Raw genomic sequence first — 24,309 nt, 5'->3', positions numbered from 1 at the left:
AAAGAGAAAAAATGATCAGAAACAACAGTACATCACAGTAATTAACCCACAAGATTCTCATTAACCTGTCTTTAATTTTAGACATATGTCAACCAAGACACTCCCGTATTTTCATCTTAAACAATAAATCTGTTCTCCTTCTTTACTTCTACAACCCGAAAAGGACCCTCAAACTTAGGACTTAGTTTATAATTCAACTGATTCCTAACATTTATTTTCACTAAACCCTATCTCCCACAACAACTTGAACTCTATCTGGCTTTGAATTGCTCCTGTCAACCATATCCTGAGTTTTCAACTCAAGATTCTTAGCAAGATGTGCATATGTCTCTTTTTAGCAGTAGAGATCAGTGATTTAACTGTATCATCACCCGATGGAATATGTAATAAATCGAACGTGCCCACACTGGGTAGCCGAACAGCACTTCACTGGGAGACACTCCAATGGTATCACTAGCCATAGACTTGATACTATGCTGAACCTGCGGAATATATCAATCCCAATTTACATCATTTCCCCCTAGAGTCATTCTGAGAGCCTCAATTACCTTTCAATTTGTCCGTTCACATAGCTTCTGGTCTGTAGGGAATAATAGTCACTCTCCTAATGCCTATTACGTCTTGTGCACAAATTCTCTCCCATTATCTGTTATCAGCACCTCTGGAACACCATAACGGCAAATATATGTATTAAAGAATGCGACTGCCACCTTCTCTGATGTTTTATGCTTCAGAGGAAAAATCTCTACAAACCCCATTAACTTGTCTACAGTCACCAACAGGTGCCTATGGCCATATCTAGATTCACAGAAATTGGACAATAGGTCTATATGGACCCTAGAAAACGATCTACTGGGAACAGGAAATGAACCCAATTTATGAGGAACGGCTCTCGATGGCTTACACTCATTACAAACCGAACAACCTCTCACTAAGTATTCCACTGACGTGAGCATATCCTTCCAAAAGAATTGTCCCCATATATTCTGATATGTCTTCTCAATACCCAAATGCGGGCTGTCAGACCTACAATGAACAACATCCAGAACCACAGGTACTAAACTACTAAGAACAGCTATTTGCGTCATATCACCCTTTATCTTTACTGTTCTCAGTGTATCTCTAACTATTTTCTCAGTCTGTATCTAATCTTCCTAACTAAAAATAATACCCTTCAATTCATGAATACCATCTGGACTTCTACTAAAAGGCAACTTAAAAACCTTCCTAACTAATTTCCCCTTTTCTAAGAAACGGTTTTGCATCTGTAAGAAACTTCATCCATCATCTATAGACACTACAGACTCTACCAACCTAAATTACTACCCCATTTCCCAGTCTATGCAATCTTCAGATACATAACATACATGAATACCATCTGAATGAAAAATCCAGCATAAAAAACTTCTAGAAAGGACTGCATGGAGGGCACGCGTTACAACATTATGTATTACTGATTCTACATACCTAAAATTGCACATCATCATCAAAATCCCTGATTGTCAAATGCCTCCTAGCTCTTTTGGGGAAAATCCGGCTTATTGAAAAGATCCAACAATGGTTTAGCTAATTTTGATCTGTAAGAACATCTCTAACTTGATCGCCCATCAATAACATCTCAAAATTAACCAAACTAGACACTACAGCAAAGGCCTCTTTGTCGCCACAGAAAACACACTACACAACCATAGCCATTCATTAATTACTACTTTAATCCCAAATTTCTGGAAAACTTCCCTAACTGTCAAATGCAATCAGATGGAGTCTTCCATCAAAATTCTGCATAAGGCAGGCCACTATGCCATTTTCGTGAGTGGCTCTGTCACCTAAAAGTGAAAGTTCGTTCAAAATCAGGAAACTTCAACACTGGGGATTAACTTTTTAAAACCTCACAACACTAAGTTCCTAATATTCCGAAAGGCTGATCTTGCTGTCCATCACCCCAGGCACAAATTGCACATCTACCTCAGGACATCTGTCAAAGGAGATGTTAAAGTATCTAAAAAACTGGTAATGTACATTCGGACATTTCATTCTCTCTCTCTCTCTCTCCTCTCTCTCTCTCTCTCTCTCTCTCATCCCAGGTCCACAGCGAAGAAAGTCTACCCCAAAATTTATCATTGACGAAAAATCCAGCCATGCCCCAAGAAAAATGAACCGCATCAAAAAGCTGAATCTGTTTCTTATTCTTTGGAGTAGGAAAAGAAAGTCTTTACAATTGCCCTAACTTTATCCTCACCCATTTCACTCTCAACACCCTCTTTAGAAATGACATGACCCAAATATACATTTCACATCTTTCTGCTTTTTCAGAGATTCCTCCCATGTTCTTTGAATGTAATTTGTGATGATGAAAAAAAACAAACTAATCTCAAATGGTTTCACACCCTAGGACTTACTGAAGACCTCCTTTGAAAAGAGACACACACATACTCACACATTTTCCAGAACCTGGACATTTCCAGCAAACGCACTCACAAAGTCTTGTCGCGAGGCCGGGAGGTTCTGACGCTCGAGAATACCTGAAGTATTTTAACACTTAGACAGTTTTATTAATTAGGAAAAGTGCCCGACACCAGTTAATCATCCCCCTCAAGGTTTTCCACAATGCCTTTAGTCACACTTATTAATTAAACATCTGCTGTGAATTGTAATTCATAAAATACTTGTGACCTATAAGCTTTTCATATATATATGTTAATCAGCCTGTGGGTTGAGGGGCGGCTGTTCATTGAAGTAGGTGTTTTAAGAACAGAAGTTAGCATCAAACCTTTCGTGCGATGTTTCTGGTAGCTGTGGCCTCACTTGGGTCAGCAGATGCCTTCTCTTTTCATCAAAAGATACTCACTAAACCTATTTTCACACAAAGGCCTACTGGAATGAGACACTCATATACAAGACTAGACTTTATTGAGAAATTAACGAAAGTAACTCTGCAAAAGCTACGGTCATGAATTGGAGTGACTCACACTCCCTATCAAAAGAACACATTACTAGAGGAAATACTGTTTCACAAACAAACACAGACATTAACTTATGCCAAGTAATTCTAGTGAATACCCCCCTTGTCATCAAGCGAGGTAATAAGGTCGTAACGACCACAATACAAGTCATACAGTCTGTAAGAGTAAATTAAACACCACTTACCAAATATTCGCCCCTCTCAGGACAATGTTCGAATTTCCTGTAGGAAGAACATTACATTATATTAGAATCCTGGAATGGTGTATAAAAAATAACACTTAAAATGGAAAAATGCATTATAAAGAACAGAAGGGTTTCACTGTAACATAAAATGGGTATTCCATAAAATATCTGAAAAGGTACTAGTGTTAATGAGTTATCTTACTCACATGCCATGGTCATCAGGAAATTGTTCCTCACAGTGAATGTCTTATTCACAAACACAGCTCAAAAGAGCGATCACTAGCCACAAATCGAAGTGAATACCCATTCTATGGTTCCTCTATAATATACACATTAGAGAGCACACATATAAACACATTCTCTTGATAACCCTTCCCTTGAAACGTGACGTCACTGTCCTGTTCAATGTTCGAAGAACCCCGCCTTCTGCACCCACAGATATCACAAGGCTTCCATCAATCCACGTTACTCCTAAGTGCTTAACACGCATGGCTCTCTGTATCTAACTGAGCAAACTTCCAATGTCAACACAAATGCACTCGTCAGGCATTCCTCGGCGCCGACACCACCGCTTCTACAGTGGAAGCCTCCCTGCTCAGTCATCACATATCTCTTTCAAAGGTCACCCTGTGACTGTTACAAGGGCTCGGACCACCTACCACTGGACGTTCTCGTCCAGTTACGATAACTGTCCAATCGAAAGTTTGGTAGGTGCCAACTCCAAAATCATAGCAAATTGTCTGGACTAAATACGAAAATTATATGTCTCATAACACAGATGTTATTCCAATAACAGTTCGTTTATGGAACGCAACACTTGAAATCTTGCATTCTTGGTTATCCAACTACGCTGAACGGGCCTGCGACTGTGCAAGCCCATGTTGAATGCGGCACTCATAAATCCTTTGCGGCACTCATAAATCCTTTGCGCCAAACAGAAGTCCCCCAGCAACGACGGCAATTTGTAAACGTCCTAACGTACATTTCTCTTGAAAGCGCAGGCGTAGCAACCTACAGGCATATCGTAGACAGCTCCCATATCTAACTTGTATAAGTTGAGGCTCATAGAAGACATTCCGAACAGCTCTGCTGAGGAAGTGGTGTCTTTATGTAAAGTCGGTCATATAGACAGTCAGTAAGAAAGTAACTAGTCTATTCTCTATGCCATATTATTATTGAACTATTAAAACTACAAGGGCAAAAAGGTCATATGTTAAAAATGTGAACCAATTCCAAGTTGCTAATTGGAATTTCCACAATCAACCCTCTATCAGGTACAGTAACTCTAAGGTACTATTCATACAAAATTTCTACCCAGTGAGAAATTACCCGAGAAACCTACCAATATACTAAATTCATTGAAGGCAATCCTAAACATCTGAGAGGTAACATATCTCGTAAAGTCATCAAGGTTTTACCCTGGTTAGCAAATACTGTCGAAACCTGCTCAGTTCTTCAGCAAAATAGCAATGGACATACTGGCAATCACTCCTATGATCATAACAACTACAATTGAGATTTAATGGCACAGCCCTCTTAATTCAAAAAAAGAGAACTGAAAATAACCCAAACTTGGAAGCCATATTAAAGTCTTCCTAATCCTATCCTAAAACCCACTGATTTATCTAAATTTTTTAACAAACCAGACGAACTCCGTCCGATATACTAATTACCCCCAAAAACAAAATCCTATGTAACAAACCCTTATTCTACAACTCTATATTTAAAGATATTACATCAGATGACAGCTATACATCATAATATTCTTACATAATAACACGGGCGTAACTCACTACGAAATTAACCCATGTCACAACTCCCAAAGTCATGTGAAAGTGAACCATTAACTCAAAACAACCAAATACTAATGCCAAATGTGAACAATGAAGTTCCTAACCTCAGATGCGATCCATCAAAAAAAAAAAAAAAAATCATATATCTATGAAATTCTAGGTATTCAGCACATAATTTTAACTAAGTAATGCAACACATGAGAGCAAAAAACTGAACTCGGACAATTAAAGATTTGTATAACTCTAAGGACTAACGCCCTCCCTAGTTAAAGAAAAAACTACTACAAGTTATACCCATTTAAAGCCCATTAAAAAACAGAGAGGAAAAAAAGAAATGATCATAATTACAGAACAACCTAGGGATTAACCCACATGATTCCTATTAACCCCATCTTTTTTAATTTTAGATATATGTGTCAAACGAGACACACCCGTGTTCTCCTCTAGAACAACAAATCTATTTCCTTTTTGCTTCTACAACACGGAAAGGACCTTGAAATTTAGGACCCAGCTTATAGTTCAACTGATTCCTGACATTTATCTTCACATAAACCCTATCTCCAACAGCCACTTTAACTCTATCTGGCTTTGCGTTGTTCTGTCTACCATGTCTCGTGTATTCATTTCAAGATTCTTAGCAAGGCATGCATCTCTCTTCCGATACCTACAAGCGACTTGATCATATCATCACCAGATGGACAGGGCAACAAATCGAACGTGCCCTGCGTTGGTTAACCAAACAGCGCCTCATTGGGAGACATTCCAATGGTATCGCTGAACATAGTGTTAATACTATGTTAGACCTGTGGAAGATATTGATCCCACTTTGGATCATTACCTCTCACGGTCATCCGAAGAACTTCAATGAACTTCCTATTTGCTCGTTCACACAGGATATTCGCTTCTGGTCTATATGGAATAATAGTGACTTTCCTAATGCCCATTACATCCGCAAGACACTCTAACATCCTATTGACAAATTCACGCCGATTATCTTTAATCAGAACCCATTAAAGAATGCTATTGCCAACTCTTCCGCTGTTTTATGCTTCAACTTGAAAATCTCTACGAACCTAGTTAATTCGTCAACAACCACCAACAGGTGCCTCTGGCCATAACTAGATTCACAGAAATTGCTCATCAGGTCCATGTGGACTCTTGCTGTGGGTCTGTAGGAATCGGGAATGAACCCAATTTAAACGAAACAACCTCGTTGGCTTACATGCATTGCAAGCTGAGCAACTTCTCACAAAGTATTCTATCGAACTAAGCATATTCCTCCAAAAGAATTGTCCCTGTACATTTTGGATACATCTTCTCAATCCCCCAAATGCAGAGTGCCAAACCTACTGTGAACAATGTCTAACACTGTAGGTACTAAACTTGTAGGAACGACTATTTATGTTGTCTCCCCCCCATCTTCACTATTTCACAGTCTGTATCTTATCTTCCTAACTAAAAATTACCCTCTAATTCAAGCCCTGCAAAAGGCAGCTTATAACCATTCCTAACTAATTCCCTCTAAGAAACGACTTGGCATCTCTCAGAATTTCATCTTCATCTTGCTTCACTTCTACTAAACTAATATCCCAGTCTATGCTATCTCCTGATATTGAACATGCATGAGTACCTTCCTCGTCAGAAAAACTTCTACTAAGGGCATCTGCTACAACATTCTGTCCACCCTCTATATACTTCAGCTTAGTATCAAAATCTCTGATTGTCAAATACCACCGGGCTCTTTTTGGGGAAAGATCCGGCTTATTAAAAAGATCCAACAATGGCTTATGATCCGTCAGCACCTCTACTTAACTGCCCAATAATACCAACTTCAAATGGATCAGCGACAAAAACACGGCAAAGGCCTCTTTGTCTACTACCTAGCATATCCATTTATTACTACGTCATGTCCTAAATTTCCTACTGTAAAATGATCAGACGATAAAACCACGGCAAAGGCCTCTTTGTCTACTTGACCATAACTGTTCACTACTACCTCGAATCTTAAACTTTACTGTAAAATGCAATCGGATGGAGTCTTCCATTGAACTTGCACAAGGCATTCCCTATACCATCATAATTCAGTATCTGTTACCAATGTGAAAGGATGTTCCAAATCAGGAAACTTCAACACTGGGGATTTACTAGGCATCCTTAATTTTTTGAGAAAGCTACTTGCTGTCCATATCCCAATACAAACTGCACATCATCCTCACAGAACATCTGTCAAAGGAGATGCCAGAACAGAAAAACCCTTCACAAATCTACGGAAAACTCCGGCCATCCCTAAAAATGACCAAACCTGCATCTTAGTCTTGGAAGTGGCAAACACTACAATTGCCCTACTCTATCAACATTCACTTAACACCATCTTTAGAAATGACATGACCTAAATATACTATCTGTCTCTTGAGAAAATTACACTTAGCTAACTTTTATTTTCAAACCTAATCTAAGTCTTCTAAGATCTAAGAACTTTAAATGCTGTTCTACTGAATCAGTGGCAATTAGATGTCATCTACGTGTAAAGGAAGATGTTTTTCAACAAACCATGCAAAAACTGTCTATTAGCCAAGTAAATGTTAGAGGATTACCTATAAACCAAACGGCATCCGTGTGAACTCATAATGCCCTTCTGGCAAAGAGAAGGGGTACTCTTGACCTATCCCGGCTAAGTGCACTTGCAAATCCTTTGCATCAGATCAATTGAAGAATAAACGCCTTCCATCCCATTCAACAAATAAATCTGGCAAACATGCCACAGGGTAGCCGATCAGAATGGCTTTTCATTTAACTTCCTAAAGTCTACACAATCTTGGACTGAAAATCCATCCTTCTTAGGCATTACCAACAATGGGGAAACAAAGGTGCAGGAACTGGGCCCAATGCCTTCTTCTTCCCACTTTTTAACCTCTTGCTCTGCCTGTTCTAAAACTTAAAATGAATCCCATAATGAAGGAACAAACAGGCTTTTAGTTTTCTCAACTGGAACCTTTGCATTCTAACACATTTGTTAACCCTAACTTATCCCTTTCACTGTGACTATGTCCGCAAACCCTGCCAGAACGTCTACACCCCAGCATTGCTAAATGATTCCTAGAAACCTGCCTCCTAGCCTGTAGATCTCCTCGAAAAACTACAAAACCCCTGACAATAGCCACCGAATTATCTTCATTGACCCAGTCAACAAAGTCGATTGCATAAGTACCCTTCTGATAATTGTGAACTGAATCATTACAATTTAGCAATTCCACCCAGGTATCCCCTTGAACTCTTATACACTTTGTTTATAGAACCTAGTACACAAAACTCCTTTCAGCTCGGGTACCTTCATCCACACGCATCTGTCTGATTTATGCACTCCTTCACAAGAACTCCACCACAGCAACCATTCCCTGACTAAGAACCACATCATCTGTCAACGCCACTTTATAACACTTCTCATCCCACCAACACATGTTCAGCATTCACCCGCAGATCCTCAGGTACACCCAATCCATCATCAACCACTACACTCCATCTGTTTCTTACAAGGCACAAACACACCAGGCACCCTACAGTTATACCACAGACCCCCTGTATGAACCGGGAGATTTTCCATCTCTGAGATGCTGAAGACCCAGTAACAAAGTCATTCCTCTAAAGCAACCCCTTGTATAACCAAAATGGTTCTGTAAAGATGTTCTGAGAGATAAATCCATCTATGTATCCCAAAATCTCTTTACCTATTTGCTTGAACATCACAAACAGTTTCTTTAGCAGGCCTCAAAGAAGCGATCCGAAACATCGATCTGAACATAAAATCATAATTCATCAAATTAGTAAGGAGCCTGTATCTATAAAAACCCTTACATTTTTACCATGCAGACCCCCTTTACAATTGGCTTTGACCTGAGGTTCCCAGAAGTCCTATATCCCAAGAGACACACATCCAGTTTTCTTTTGCAACATCGGTCTTTGGACAATGTCTGCCGATCACAAGGTTCCCTCGAAAATTCTCTCTTGAGGAACTCCGTATCTGAGCTACCAAAAACTCTGAAATGCAGGCCTATCAATTATACTGCCTCCAAGACGGACAAGACCATAATGGTGACCATAACTCCTAAACTGCTACAATATTTAACTTTGACAAAATCTTAATAGGCTGGTCTTACTGTTAAACAATCAATCCATGGATTTTGCCAGAGAACTTTCATAAATTAATCCGTTAACTTTACTCTGCTAATCACAAAATCCAAAAATAAATTCTAAACCCTAAGACTGAGTCTTTAGAAAAAACAACAAAAAAAAGCTTGGGAAATAATTCCCATAGGAACACTGAAAACTAAGAATGTTAAATCCCTTTACTATAAAAATTAATTCCAAAACTCAATTGACTGCACTAATCAAACCTACCATTAAATCCAAAGTTAATCAAACCACAATCCAATCCAAATTAAACACTAATTAAAAAAAATTTAATTAAACCCTGAAATTAAATTCAAAACAGTAAGAAATAAAAATTTGCAATGCCTTTAAATCCATAATTAAATTCACAATTAATGAAAGAAAGTATTAATTAAACCCAAAATTTAATTCAAAATTAATTTAACCACCACAATTAAATCCAAAAGTCCCATAAAAAAAACGGGCTGGCTGAGCGCACAGTTGATTTGCCTTTAGTCAAGTGATGAACCACTTCTTCAGGTAAAAAGAATAAAAATAAAATAAAACAATCAATCTTCTCAAAGAGAATGGGACTCCACTTTTCAGAGATAGAGAGAATTTAAGAGAGAGAGAGAGAGAGAGAGAGAGAGAAGAGGAAAAAGGGAAAAAATTGTCCCTCCCATCTCAGTGCAACACCTCACCCTCCCTAATCTCATCCAAGGCCCAAATAAAAAAAGACGCATATCGAAAATACGCTGAGCGGCACCACCTTTGTTGTCAGGCAGAGATTGCTGAATCAACTCAAGCAACCCCACCCACTTTATACATGCAGATATGCACCAAAAATAAAACACGTGTGTGTAATTATGCAAAGAGAAAAAGTTTAAAAAAATCTAAGAAATGTATACAATTATGTGAAAAAATGTTTGCACGCAGTAATCACAAATGTAAATAAATTATTAGGCCAATTATCAAAAGTCCTCAGAAATAATACAACCATAAATATTCCCTTATTAAACCATAAACGCCGATGTGAACTGCTGATTGCTATATATATAAAATATAAAATTTCAATGCACTACACAAGGCAAAGAAGAAACCCTGCCCAGACAATTATGTACTAACATGTCACGGGATGAAGTCACCATTGCAATCAGCGCCCTGAAAGCTGCAGAGGTAGCTTATACCTATTCAATCTGACTAAAATTGACAATAAAAAAAAAAAGGATAACACTTACATACGTTTTCTGCTTAACAGTGAGAATTTCTCACCAAAGAAAAGAAAGAGAGGAAGCAAAAAGAGAAGAGAGAATCACTTCATGTTTCGCGTGTTTTAACACACACAAGCAGTCAAGATACCGCAACTAAATACACGACACACATTATACATGCCTAAACACTCGCCAATATGAACTAACGCCCTATTGATCCCCATATTAACCACATTTCGCCGCAATATGACATTAATAACAAACACAGAACGCTCCAGAAAAGACTGACTCGTCAGAGTCACAACAACATCTCCCATAAATTGAACTGACCGCAACAAAATCCTAGTCTGAGATGCCAGTACTAGAATTACTAAATATGTCCTTCGGAAGCATATCCTAACTATCTACTGATCTACTTTATCTATCTAAGACTAACACCATTGCCACTCACCAATTATCCAGCCCGGTTCGAGAGGGCAGTTTATTGAAGTATCTGTTTAAAGAACAGAATTAAGCATCTCACCTTTCTTAAGATGTTTCTTATAGCAGTGGCCTTACCTGAGTCAGCAGATCAATTCTCTTTTCGTCATAAGATTCTCACTAAACATATCTTTACACAAAGGTCTACTGGGGTGAGACACTGATATAGAAAACTAGACTTTATTGACAAATTTAACGGAAGCAACTATGCAAAAACTACGGTCATGAAATGGAGTGACTCACTCTCCCGGTCAAAGGAATCATTAAGAAGAATGATTTTACAAACAACCAACATTATTTTATTAAAACAATCGGTCATCAAATAAAATAAAAGTTATATAATATGTAAGATTAAGTCTAGTATACTTCCAACTATTCGTTCCTCTCAGGACCATGTCGAATTTGTAGGAAGAAACATATCATATATTAAAACCTGAAATTAATATTCATTCAAAACACAAAAATCCCGTCATCTATATCATGGGAATCACTGCAGCACATATGCCCACCTGGAAAAAATAAGTGGCATTTCCATGGCATTAGTTCAGTGACCCACTAGATCAGGGCATTTCCATGGTGGCATTAGCAAACAGATGCAGTCCATCGGAGTCCATCTTCCAATGTCATCTACAAATGCATTCGCCAGATCCCAAATACATACATCAGACATTCTTAAACCACTGCCATGCGCTTTTAAAACGTGCTGAGATAACTCTTGGCATCTATCTGAGCAATCTTCCAATGTCAGCACAAATGCATTCGCCAGATCCCAAATACATACATCAGACATTCTTCCCCACTGGCACCACTGCCTCTACAGCTGAAGCACCCTGCTCGGTCATCACCTATCATAAAGGTCACCCTATATGATATATTATATATATATATATATATATATATATATATATATATATATATATATATATATATATATATATATATATATATATATATATATATATATATATATATATATATATATATATATATATACATATAAATAAATGCATATTATATACTATACTATACACTTATATAGTATATGGATACGATCTAAATTTTGTTGAGGTAGCCCGCCTCCTAATAAAGATACACAACTGCTCTATATTACAATCTTGCCCGAGAATCGAAACAATGATGAAATGTCCTTCTCTGTCAAGTCCCTACGAGAGGAACCTGTGTTACACAGTCGAGAGTCAATCTCATTCCTTACCCTTTTCTAAAAAGTCGAGAAGTCTCAGCTATTGGTAGCTTGATAGTGACCGCGTCAAAAAGGCTACTGGCAATGCACATCTGTACATACACACACTCATTCTCTCTCTCTCTCTCTCTCTCTCTCTCTCTCTCTCTCTCTCTCTCTCTCTCTCTCTCTCTCTTTCAGGTCTACAGCAAAACAAGCCTTACCCAAAATAATTTCTTTAACAAAAATCTAACATAACTGGATTGCAAGAAACAAGGGATGAAATAAAATGGAATACTAATTTTTATCAAATGATCAAAAATATTACAGTCCATCATATTCAACTAATTATTCTTCCTAAATACTTTTCCCACAATAGGTGAAAATAAGTCAAAGTCCAGTACATTCCTAATGAGTACATTTTAACCTCTTCTTCAGCGAAGCATCTGAAGAAGTCAAGTAAAACTCTTGTTAAACCAGTGCATAGAAATAAAGGTATGGAAATTCCTGCCATGTTACTTATAAAGTACACACAATGCGATAAATGTCTAACATAAGTGAGATATATGTTAAATGAAAAGAACAATCTTCATTTGAGGAAACATAAAATGTTTCCTACCTCCAAACAGCAATGTTCACAATTCTTAATCGACAAGTTTCGAACCACAGAGTCTTCACCAGAGACTTCTAACAATATTCGGTGTTGATCTTGGAATGACCATTTGTGTGATAACTAATCTCTTCACACCCGTGGACTCGGCCCCCCAAAAAATATACCTGCGAACGTATTAACCGGAACCTGGACATTTCCAGCAAACGTACTCATAAAGTCTTGTCACTATGCAGGGATGTTTTCACGCCAGGCAACAGCTAAACATCCTCTCAAGCTTCTTTCCAATGCCTTTAGCCTCAATAATTAATAAAAAAATCTACTGTGTATTGTAATTCATAAAATACTTATGAGCTTTTCATGTGTCTTCGATCCACAAGACTGGTAGAAAATGCGAAAAGATTTGGTTATCTCGGCATATATATACTGGTATAGATAGCAGGACCACCTGTTTGGAAGAACATTGTATTATTTGATTTATTAATGACAAAGTTAGCATTTCTTTATGTGTGTGCACGTCTGCATAATAAAATACTAAATCATTAAAGCATAAGGTATGCAACCATTTCCATATTATCCCAGACTATCAGCTGGATTAGGCGGATTGGCTTACAGTTATAATAGAATTTTACTCCTGTTGAATTGCTCTCTTGAACCAAGTCGTTACAATTTGAACTTCAAAAGACGTTTGGTTTCGCTGCTTTTATATCTTGTTCATGCAGGCAAGAGATCATTCGACTGGGATGATGTGCAAATTCCGTCAAAGAACTTGAAACACGTTTCATAGGAGTGAAGATAATGGTTTCCATAGAGAGGGTATAGTTTGAACAGAAAAAGAAAATCGTGCATGGCAATACATAAAAACACATTTAGTTAGATCGTGTGTATAAATAATTATTTATACATTTTCTTTTGTTTATGATAAATATGATTTGGCATAAACTGCTGTTATATTTTGTTTATGATAAATATGATTTAGTATAAATTACTGTTATATTCGTTCGATTGAAAATTATGTGGTTTTTGTTGGGACATGCATCATTCTAAATATATTTTCACAAACGAATATGGACGCTTATGTCTCTTTTATTGGCAATAACTTCTTTCTGTTTCCCTTGATCTACATAACCGTTTCCCTCCTTGGAGGATGAATTAAAAAAGAGAGACAGACAAGGTACAGATTGCATTAATCGTAACACTGTCGTTGTTACTTTCATGAGAAAGTACCCTCACCTTGCAGTTCGTTCACATAACTTTCTGCTGTAACTGATCGTCATGCAAGCCTTTTGACATGCTCGGCTAATTTTCATTAATGCAAACGCTAATGCAGTTCTGTTTACGAGGCTGTTACACCGTCATACGGTGCATTTGCATCACCTTCTGGATGCAGTTTGCTGGTAGACAGATTTATACCTGCATCACTGCGTATTCTTAGGTGTACGCTATGCTTAAATAAGTCAGATATGAATAATTAATGAGAAGGCTTTCTAGTGTACGGGATTATTTGTTTTCAATTGGGTATATTGCTCACATATTAGTGGGACGATTGTAGCAAGGAGTATGAATGAAATAAAGATCAGTTTTAAGAACGTACGAGATACACATTTGACATCCATATGATATTTTATCAAAGTAATTTACACAGGACTGTTTTCGCTGGTTTTATGCAGAATTTTAGGAATTACAGTGGTGATAATAAAAAAAAAGATTTGTCGCGTACTTGTGAATCGAATTAACTGGCTAAGCAACCAAAGAAATATTTTCTTATTATTTACTTTTATCATCAATTCAACAATTATTAATGACTTTATCCAAACGTCCATATTATTAATGTCTATAGCAGACACTTTGATATTGGTGAGAAATAGTTAAAAATAAAGTTTTCTAAATTTTAATATGTATCTTAATTTGTTTTCTTAATTTATAATATCAATACGCATCTCACTAGTTGAATTTTAATATGAAATGCCGTGAAATTAAAAACAAAGAAAAAGACTTCCTGTAAATCAAGTTTTTCGTATAAAACTATGGTTAGAATCCTTTCATGGTGTACTTGAGAGTTTTCTCTCTTCAGTAACCGGTAATGCTAGATAAATGCAATTCACTCTGGCAGTTATGCTCGCATTCTTTTATTTTAGTTTAAAGTAGTGGGCAATGATAATGTAATGAACAGATTCAGAGAGCAGTACCTTTGCCGCAGCACTTTCTTCTTTTTCTTGGCATGGAAGGCTACCAAGAATATAATTCGATTCTTCAGATTAAATGGAAGGCTATATTGCATTTGTCCGGAAAACGTACCCTCCAGCTGCTGTGTTCTCATCAAGTTTCTATCGAACATTATCATTTTAAATGAAGTACTTCCAAACTTTGGATACTAAAGCCAGCTTGCCTGTCTTGAGGTAAAAGACCTGTTTCGGAATAAGACCAAATATTCTCAAGCCAGGCGGATGCAAGCTTCTTCTGTATTTTCTTGTCATCCATTGAGCATGTTATGCGCTCCTCATGCCACAATTTACTAATGGGGAATTTAGAATCATGTAAAGACCGGGTGCCATATGGAAACCATTTATTTCAGCTTGTTGCATAGAGATTTATTCCTAACGGATTTAAAGGTTGAGACGTTTTTACCTATGCAATAAACTTTTTATAATTATTTGAATAACTGAAGTTACAAAATGAAAGATAAAGAACAGCAGGGGAAGTTCTGTCTTGACTGCATATCAGTAATTTCGGTTTAACTGATTTGATACCAAAATTTACATAAATGTCTTGCTACTAGAATGCATTTGTAGTCTTTAGTAATATGTTTTACTAAAACTAGAAATTACTGAATTCTAAGAAAACGCAATTAAAGCCTGATGTGAGTCAGTTCACTTAAAGAACAGATAGTACTCTACATAAGTCTGGTCGCTCCAGTAAACATTTAACAAAAGTCAGTTTACAAAGATTGTGTGATGAGAAAATGTTTGGAAATATCATTTTAATTAAAGAGTTTTAGTCATGAAGGGGATTCTTAAATTCATTAAGAAAGGGGAAATTTAAGTGTTAACGATTTCTATCAGTTCTATATAAGAAGAGTAAAACAAAAAACAAGAAAACTACAGTGTAAATGCATATCCACAACCGTACTACATCTTTGAACATCTGAGATTTTTAGGAAAATAATTAATTTTAATTCCTTCATCTAAGTCCTGCAAGTTCTTATGGTACTGGTCATGTGATAAATATCCTATAATTTAGAATTTTAAGAGTAGATTGAAAATTTGCAATAAGGAAATTAAACATTCGACGATAAAAAATGAAAATGTTGATAAATATCAACGCAAAGTATTAAAAAAGAATTACATTAAAAAAGGTTGGAAAACATACCGATTAACTTAAAAAAAATCAGAAAAATTAGAGTTAACATTCAGAATCTGGAAAATTATACATTTTGCTCATAACCGAAAAGGAATTTATAGTAATTATCTAAACAAAGAATATTTAAGACACTTCCCTTGTATCTTTTCTGCCAGCAAACTTCCTGACCCGATTGCCATGAGGATGGCTTGCAGCTATTGAACTACAATGACGCTCAAAAGCAAACTGTCTTTCCGTTGAAAACTTTTCCAACAGTTACACCTGTCAACACGATTATTCAATATAACAATCTAAATAATTCTAAGGTTGGTATATCTCGCCACAAATATATGTTAGAGAATTTCTTTAGGTGAGAAGAATATGAATTTAAAATTATTACAAAACAATTGAACTTCATTTCCTCTCCGTCAATATCTATATCATTTATCACTTGTTCATATTTCCTGCTTTTAAAGTAAGTTAATTGCTCATCTCAAGCTTATCCTGTTTTAGTGTAGGCGAAATTATCTATGACAGGTTGAGAGTTGGTTGACTTGTGAAGTAAAGTAAGATCGAAGATTGTTGCCTTTTTTTTCTTAATCTTTAGTAAAAAAAAAAAAAACACATGCACATCCGATACTTCGGGTATTTCATATTATGCAGTGATGATGATTGTAATACAGCTCGTATTAACATGTTCCTCAAGAAATGTGAAAGCTTAACGCTCTCCTCTCTACAAAACATCTATTTTGTTCACTTCTTTTCTTTTAGTGACAGAGTTTTATTTGTTGTGGTTATCTTCTTTGTTCTATCTAATCCATGAATAATAGTCTTTGCTCTCTGTCCATGAAAAATACTTTCTCAGTAACAACTAAGTTGGAAAAAGAGACAATATGAAGCGCAAGTCAAAGATTATTAGAGTTTTCCCAATCACTGTCTATCTATTATGCAGCGTCGAGCTAGTTAATATGAACGTCGATACGTCTGTATTAAAATATAACATCTAGTTTCATTATAACTTAATACGGGAAGTGTACACTTTTCCTTCTGTGCTTTAAAACAGGAAAATCATTTGTTTTATAATAAGGACACAATCAATGGATATGGAACAATGTGCTCAATCCGGGCAAAATTTAAGGGAAAGAGAAACCGTAGTTTCTTCCAGAAGCAAGAAAATTTTCTACCCAAAGTAAAGTGAAATTTTGTAAAGAACTGGGTAAGGAAGAGTGTGTGAAAATTGTCTCTCAAAATGATATTTTCTTTCTTAAACAAATGGACGTTTTAGCTTTCCTTTGCTTATCAGCTTGGAATGATTTTGGTGTAAATGATTTCCAGAAACATACAGTTAAAGAATCAAGGATTTTTTAATAAATTTTACTAATATTTGTTACCACAGCATGTTACAAAAGGTAACCCTCCATTTTCTCTAATATAGAAAATACTGACTGGTACAAGAAATGCAAATAGAAAAGAAAGAAACTTAAGCACGATTTATCCTGCGTCTACTATTTTTATTGGTTAATTAAATAATTGCCTTCCAGAATTTCGTATATAGATATGTACCCTGAAAAGGAATGCGCGGCCAGAAACAGTGTTACACATCCATGGAAATTTGAAAGGTTTGAAAGCTTGCTTAAGAGTATTGATAAGGAAGAAAAATATCTTTACATTTACGTATTAATCACGTCTAACTGTTCTATGTTTTTACTGAAATTAAGACTACGGAACATCTCTTACAAGTGAAAATCAGTTGATGTGTCTTCGGCGGTATGCTTTTCCTTTCAAACAAGCAGTAGTTTTCGCTTGCTTTGCTAGTATAAATTTTCATTTGTAAGAAATACTATTCACGCTGCATGATTCCTGTGGTATTAGAAACAATACCTCACTTGTTACTATCCTACCGTCATATTAATTTTAACTGGGCTGGTTATGTGATGAAAGTCCATGCCAGAGTTTTTATAATGCGCAAGATCGTCTTTCCTTAAATGAATTTTAAAAACAGACTTATGTGGAAAATGAATGAGTGCCATTACCTTTCAAATAATTTTTGTGAAATAATTCCGAGTTCTCTTTGCAAACTTTTAATAGTTGTTTTAAGAGCTGCTTAATTGCTCGAGGGTAGCCAAACTGAAGACAAAGGGAGATGGACGATATAAAACAGGGAAGGGATATGGAAGTATAAATTATCTATAATGAAGAAGCGATGATTGATATTTTCTTTTTTAGATGCTTGTCGAATTCGGTTCAGCTATAAAGTCCATTTCTTTTGGGAAATGGGATCCAAAGTTATCTATTTATGACTGGAATAAATTAAAAATGTTTATTAACGACTTAAAAAGTAATGATCTATTTGAATTAGTTTCCATCCCAAAAAGAAGTGTTTACACAAATAGAATATTTATTTCAAACTAAGCTCAAACTAGCATCGAAACTGAAGTCTTACTAAAGACTACATAGATTCTGACATAAAATTTGCATTTGTCTATATAACGTTACATCAACATAACATGCTGTAATAGAAACTATCATTTGTATATGGCGGGTGTACATTTTACGTAAGAATGTAACATCAAAAATAAGAATGGAAAATATGGAATCAACTGGGTTTACTTTATTGAAAGCGAAAACCAAAGCCCAGGCATGGTCTCAAATATTTATTAAACTGTTTAGGAACTGAATATAGTTAATGGTTTAAGGAACAGTAACGCAAGTGTTATCTAACTGTGAAAGACAATTAGTTCTTTATTTGTTCTTTATTGTAAGAATTGTTACGGTTACATTTTCTGCATCCGAGGATGGAAAGGCATCACATGTAGGGGCACAGTGTCTAATCATTGCATATTAAATCATATCACAACATTGATTAAGTACAGCATTAAGGACTTCTTTGAAATGATTTTTTAATGTTAAAATGCAGTACGTTTTAGACTTCCTCAGATAAACGGATATCCAAACAGTTAATCATGAAAAATATGCTCGTGTCAGTGGAAGACTTTGTGAGGCTGTTCGGTTTGTAATGCGCGTAAGCCATTGAGGGTCGTTTCTTGTAAATTGGGTTCTTTTCCTATTCCAAGTAGACCGTTTTCTCGGGTCCATATGGACCTACTGTCCAATTTCTGTGAATCTAGTTATGGCCATAGGCACCTGTTGGTGGTTCTGGTATGTATGTTGGTGTGTGCATAAAGGCCTTTCATAATAACACGGGGTAGCTCGACGGAAAAAGAAACAAGAAACGGCATCTCCTACACTCATGTATTAACTGCTCGATCGTGGATGTGCTCTTTGCGCAGATAACTTCCACTACATTAGCTGCTTTATAGAATAACTGCTTCTTTACAGCTACCTTTACAGATCCTTGTGCATGGTGAGCATAAAGGATCTTCCTCTAATAACCACTTTACTCTATCTAGTCCTTACTCTCTTTCTCCTTGATACTTCTGAAGTAATCACACTTTATACCATCCTTTCGTATGCTTTCTTCCCCGATTGATCAAACAGGAATTTTTCTTCTCCTATATCCTTCTTCTCACTCTGTCAATTTTTTTTTCTAATTTCTGCATTCCCTCTTATTTCAGTTATTACTTAATTTTCTACCAAAGCAATTCATTAAAGCAGCTTCAACTTTTTTTTTCAAATGTATTAAATATAAACACACTGCTTCCATATGCGAGTTCTGGCTCATCAGACCCTCCATGTCTTCCTGTCTTGGCTACTATAGACACCTTCATTTTCCTCCAAGTGTTCTGCAAACACCATTTTACTGCCTTCTCTTATTCTGTGACTTGTCTGTTCTCTTATCCCAGCATTCGAATTGGCTAAGATACTCTCGAAACAATATTTATTTCTATTCTCCCATGTATTTTTATTCACACTAATTTCTCCAACTTCCTGGTTTCCTTGTTTATGTTTTATATTAAATACTTCCATTTCCAAAGGTTACAAGCTTTTTAGTACCCTCCGCAGTCTCTCCTCAATATACCCCTCTATACTTTATCTTATACGAGCATTTAGCTATTCCGCATTCTATTCCCAAAGATTTTTTCGTTCTAAAACATTGCAACCAACTTCTAATGTCTTCTCTCTGTTCAAACAGTTATTTAACAAACATGGAGACCTAATACTGCTTTTTTTGAAGCCAGTGCATATTATAACAAACACAGTCACCAATCCTCTTCCATGATCTAATATATTCCTCGCTTTCATTTCCACAACTTAAAATAACAATCATTACAGCAACATATACACCATCTCTGGAATTCTGTATTCAAACAAACATGAGTACTAGTAGATACAGTTTATCTGTTTGTTAAATAAAAGAGAAGCCCCGACGAAAAATATTGACAAGAGGCACAGTTGCAAGTAACTTACACCAATATCAATGAGCTATAATTTGTGCTAGCCACCACATAACAATTGTATTTCACCGAAATGCGTAACTAACAAATACCTCCGTTGATGTGCATGCATTTGTATTTCTATAGCTACAGTGCATCATCTTGTTTTTTTTCTATCTTGGGGCACTATGGATTTTGTGAAGGTCAGTACAGGAAGCAAACAGCAGTCGTTTGCAATTGTAAAGTATTACGCAGTATGTGTACTTGGTCGTCTTTACAATTTCATTTCTTGTGTTCTTCTGTGGCAATCAACGCTACATCACCATTTCAAAATGATCAAATGGCCTCCTACAGTTGACAAAATTGGTCTTCTGGGGGAAGAAATGTAAACCAAGTGTACTGCCAATTCTCATTGGTAACTTGAGTAAGAATGAATGGTTTTAGCATATTCTTTGCTTTTTTGCATTTCAGCAGCTGTCATTACAAACTATGTTCCTTATGATATTTCTCTCTCTCACCTTGGACATGTCGACTCGCGCTGAAGGGTCGGATTAATAAATGAAATAAGTTTCACTGGTTCAGAAGTATACTCGTAAGTCTCTTTAGTACATATTATTATTAATCAGATAAATTATCGTTTCCAGTCCAACCTATTAAACAGTTTCGGTCACTCATATCAAACGACGGATCTTTCTTGAAATGTACAATATATTCTATCATCTAAAAGAAATGCTTATAATATCTCATTTCAATGTTTTCTTCTCTTTTTTTGTGGAAAAAAAACTATCTTTTAAGAGAGATATTTGCCATCCCATTTTTTGTATAGTCTCCCAAAGAAAAACAAAAAAGGAAGAGTAAAAAATTCCCTCTCGTCAGCTCAACGGGAAAACTTTCCCGGATGGCCGCAGAGAGGTAAAACTGTGGAAAAAGCACGTTCATTCCTGAGAACTCACCCCATTATTCTTTTAGCTTGTCAGTAGTTTCGATTGCAGAACATTTTCCCGAGGTCCTGGAAACGGAAGAATTTACGCAGCTCGTACCTTCAAAAAACAAAAGGAGAAAATAATAAATAAATTGAAAACATTAGGTAGATTTTCCACAGGAGGTTGATAAGCCGTCGTTGATTTCTTTCAATTTATTCCGAAAGGTTGTGGGAAATTCCATTCTTAAAACGAATGGCGAAAAGAAAACACATGACTGTAATTCTGGCTGATTTATTAAGTTTAATGCAACAGATAATCATTTTTCATTATTAAGAATTAACTTACTCCAATTATATTACAGCAACTTCTAACAAGATTGATCATTTACATAATTAAAAAACCTCACACATATACCCTTAATTCAAGTACAGTAGTTTAAATCAAATAACTAAGTACCTTTGGTACTATTTTTTACCTGTGAATAAAAAAGAAAGAATACATACAAGAATTTCAACCTTCTCACCAAATAACTAAAAGGTAAATAATGCTATCAAAGCAAAATAAGAACATATAGATATAGGAATAAAAAGAAATTAAAATTCAATTACAGCTGTTATATACATAGAGAGAAACCAGTGTAATTAGGTATTCATAATCGGGCGCGGAATCAGTTACGTTTATAATTTGGGTCCCAGTCTTTATAATAATATAATACAAGATTTTTCTTGAACCGAACAAGGGAGAGGAATTTAGGATTTTGTTATTGCCATTTTGTCTATCATCAAAACCTGAGACTACAAACACACATAAGATATATATATATATATATATATATATATATATATATATATATATATATATATATATATATATATATATATATATATATATATATATATATATATATATATATATATATATATATATATATATATATATATATATATATATATATATATATATATATATATATATATATATATATATATATATATTATATATATATATATATTATATATATATATATATATATATATATATATATATATATATATATATATATATATATATATATATATACATATATATATATATATATATATATATATATATATATATATATATATATATATATATATATATATATATATATATATATATATATATATATATATATATATATATATATATATATATATATATATATATATATATATATATATATATATACATATATTATATATATATATATATATATATATATATATATATATATATATATATATATATATATATGTATATATATATATATATATATATATATATATATATATATATATATATATATATATATATATATATATATATATATATATATATATATATGCTTAAAAAATCACAGTGATGCACGTGACTTCAGTGTATAAGCGAATCCCACAGGAAAAAGACAGGCAGAAGTTCAGTAGTACCAAGCGCTTTCACGTTTATTGACGCATCGTCGGGGCACAAATGAGACACAAATATGAAGAAGGTTACAAAGTAAACAATTAGAACAAGAAATACCAGATGGTCAATTGTCAAAGGGTAATAATCAGAAAGTTAATCCAGGATAAACCAGACAAAATGACATACTAAAGTTTAGGCTTACAAAATCCAAAAACATGTATAACCTTGAATACCAGATGGTTAATTGCCAGGGGTTAAAAAGAAAAGGTTAATCCACGGCAAATCCGGGATCACGCGGTCACAAACTAATCCAAATATATACTTAACCATAAGGAAAACGGAATATTACCCATTCAAATTACAGTAACGTATAAAAATTAATATAAATTTTGCTTACATTTATCAACAACTTTTTTAATTATTAAAGCATCAAGTTTAAATAAAACAAGGCTTAAATTTAGAACACTTTTATTATTTGACTTAATAAAACAAGATTCGATGATATTCCTTTTAACTGTGTCATTGCACGGGACTAAAGGTCTTGCTGTACTCCAGTTAATAGGATGATCTAAATCTCTCATATGTACGAATAATGCATTCGATATTTGGCCAGTTCTCACAGAATATTGGTGTTGTTTGATTCTTTGTGAAAGTGGTTTTCCAGTTTGTCCATAATATATTTTATCATATTTTTTACAAGGAATTTCATAGATGCAACCAGAAACACCTCTAGGAGAATTTTTTATCCCTAAACTCTTAACATTAAAATTACTGAAAACAACATTTATTTTAAAAAGCGTTAAAATTCTACGAATTTGTTAAAACCTTTCGTCATACGGTAATTTGAGAATATTATGCTTACTGAATTCAAGTTTGTTATTAGTTGAATAAAATGTTTTCTTAGTTCTTTTCCATGCAACATCTACAAAGTCCTTGGGTATTTAAGTTTCAAAGCAATATCATAAATAGTTTTGATCTCAGCATCAATGAACTGCGGGCTACAAACACGTAAAACCCTTAAGAACATTCCAGAAAAAAAAACAGAGAATTTAGCATTCTTATGCGTCAATAAACGTGAAAGCGCTTGGTACTACTGAACTTCTGCCTGTCTTTTTCCTGTGAGGATTTCTTATATATATATATATATATATATATATATATATATTTTATATATATATATATATATATATATATATATATATATATATATATATATATATATATATATATATATATATATATATATATATGTATATATATATATATATATATATATATATATATATATATATATATATATATATATATATATATATATATATATATATATATATATATATATATATATATATATATATATATATATATATATATATATATATATATATATATATATATATATATATATATTTATATATATATAAATATATATATGTGTATATATATATATATATATATATATATATATATATATATATATATATATATATATATATATATATATATATATATATATATATATATATATATATATATACTATATGTCTATATATATATATATATATATATATATATATATATATACATATATATATCCTATCATATATACTAGGCTCTATATATATATATAATATATTATATATATATTATATATATAGCTGTTATATATTATGGGGAGGATATATATATATATATATTAT

The sequence above is a fragment of the Macrobrachium rosenbergii genome, chromosome 43 (assembly GCF_040412425.1).
Source record: "Macrobrachium rosenbergii isolate ZJJX-2024 chromosome 43, ASM4041242v1, whole genome shotgun sequence".
NCBI lineage: Eukaryota > Metazoa > Arthropoda > Malacostraca > Decapoda > Palaemonidae > Macrobrachium > Macrobrachium rosenbergii.
Note: the sequence above shows the minus strand (reverse complement) of the source record.